Source organism: Hippocampus zosterae, unplaced genomic scaffold (genome assembly GCF_025434085.1).
Source record: "Hippocampus zosterae strain Florida unplaced genomic scaffold, ASM2543408v3 HiC_scaffold_62, whole genome shotgun sequence".
Taxonomy (NCBI): Eukaryota; Metazoa; Chordata; class Actinopteri; order Syngnathiformes; family Syngnathidae; genus Hippocampus; species Hippocampus zosterae.
Window position 1 is genome coordinate 247,501 of NW_026262961.1, and position 2,500 is coordinate 250,000.

Below are 2,500 nucleotides of genomic sequence, written 5' to 3' on the forward strand. Positions count from 1 at the left end.
CCCACGGTACCTCCGGCCCCCACCACCTCCGCGGGCCGCGTTCCAGCGCTATTTACCCCGGCCAAGAGCCCTCTTTCCCGGGCAAAGCTCCGCGAGAAGCCGGCCCTGGCTTACCCCTGGTACCTCCAGCCCGACCCCTGGTACCTCCAGGCCGACCCCTGGTACCTCCCGGCCGACCCCTGGTACCTCCCGGCCCACCCCTGGTACCTCCCGGCCGACCCCTGGTACCCCCGCCCATTGAAATGAATGGGGGAATTTTTTTATTTTCCCAATTCGACCAAGGGGCGTCCTCCCCGGCCACGCTCGGCCCCCGGGCCGGGCCGGGGCGTCGCCCACGGTACCTCCGGCCCCCACCACCTCCGCGGGCCGCGTTCCAGCGCTATTTACCCCGGCCAAGAGCCCTCTTTCCCGGGCAAAGCTCCGCGGCCGAGCCGGCCCTGGCTTACCCCTGGTACCTCCAGCCCGACCCCTGGTACCTCCAGGCCGACCCCTGGTACCTCCCGGCTTACCCCTGGTACCTCCCGGCCCACCCCTGGTACCTCCCGGCCGACCCCTGGTACCCCCCGCCCATTGAAATGAATGGGGGATTTTTTTTATTTTCCCAATTCGACCAAGATGCCTCCTCCCCGGCCACACTCGGCCTCCGGGCCGGGCCGGGGCTTCGCCCACGGTACCTCCGGCCCCCACCACCTCCGCGGGCCGCGTTCCAGCGCTATTCACCCCGGCCAAGAGCCCTCTTCCCCGGGCAAAGCTCCGCGGCCGAGCCGGCCCTGGCTTACCCCTGGTACCTCCCGGCCGACCCCTGGTACCTCCCGGCCGACCCTTGGTACCTCCCGGCCCACCCCTGGTACCTCCCGGCCGACCCCTGGTACCCCCCGCCCATTGAAATGAATGGGGGATTTTTTTTATTTTCCCAATTCGACCAAGATGCCTCCTCCCCGGCCACACTCGGCCTCCGGGCCGGGCCGGGGCTTCGCCCAGGGTACCTCCGGCCCCCACCACCTCCGCGGGCCGCGTTCCAGCGCTATTCACCCCGGCCAAGAGCCCTCTTCCCCGGGCAAAGCTCCGCGGCCGAGCCGGCCCTGGCTTACCCCTGGTACCTCCCGGCCGACCCCTGGTACCTCCCGGCCGACCCTTGGTACCTCCCGGCCCACCCCTGGTACCTCCCGGCCGACCCCTGGTACCCCCCGCCCATTGAAATGAATGGGGGATTTTTTTTATTTCCCAAATCCGACCAAGAGGCCCCTTCCCCGGCCACGCTCGGCCTCCGGGCCGGGCCGGGGCTTCGCCCACGGTGCCTCCGGCCCCCACCACCTCCGCGGGCCGCGTTCCAGCGCTATTCACCCCGGCCAAGAGGCCTCTTTCCCGGGTAAAGCTCCGCGGCCGATCCGGCCCTTGCTTACCCCTGGTACCTCCAGGCCGACCCCTGGTACCTCCAGGCCGACCCCTGGTACCTCCCGGCCCACCCCTGGTACCTCCCGGCCGACCCCTGGTACCTCCAGGCCCACCCCTGGTACCGCCAGGCTTACCCTTGGTACCGCCGCCCATTGAAATGAATGGGGGAATTATTTTATTTTCCCAATCCGACCAAGAGACCTCTTCCCCGGCCACGCTCGGCCGCCGTACCCCCAGCCTTACCCCTGGTACCCCCCGGCCTACCCCTGGTACCGCCAGGCTTACCCCTGGTACCTCCAACGGTCTTTTGCCTACTACACCGCCGTCTGGCGGACACAAACGGTATGGCAGACCCCCTCATCCATTGAAATGAATGGGGGGATTTTTTTTATTTTCCCAATTCGACCAAGACGCCTCCCCGCCGGCCACGCACGGCCACCTCGCCGGCCCTCTCCTCCGGTGCTCAAGATGACTTCCGCGGGCCGCGGTCCAACACCTTTAATCCGACCAAGACGCCTCCCCGCCGGCCACGCACGGCCACCTCGCCGGCCCTCTCCTCCGGTGCTCAAGATGACTTCCGCGGGCCGCGTTCCAACACATGTAATCCGACCAAGACGCCTCCCCGCCGGCCGCGCTCGGCGCCGCCGCCGGCCCCTCTCCTCCGGTGCTCAAGATGACTTCCGCGGGCCGCGTTCCAACACATGTAATCCGACGAAGACGCCTCCCCGCCGGCCACGCACGGCCACCTCGCCGGCCCCTCTCCTCTGGTGCTCAAGATGACTTCCGCGGGCCGCGTTCCACCACATGTAATCCGACCAAGACGCCCCCCCGCCGGCCACGCTCGGCGCCGCCGCCGGCCCTCTCCTCCGGTGCTCAAGATGACTTCCGCGGGCCGCGTTCCAACACATGTAATCCGACGAAGACGCCTCCCCGCCGGCCACGCACGGCCACCTCGCCGGCCCCTCTCCTCTGGTGCTCAAGATGACTTCCGCGGGCCGCGTTCCAACACATGTAATCCGACGAAGACGCCTCCCCGCCGGCCACGCACGGCCACCTCGCCGGGCCTCTCCTCCGGTGCTCAAGATGACTTCCGCGGGCCGCGGTC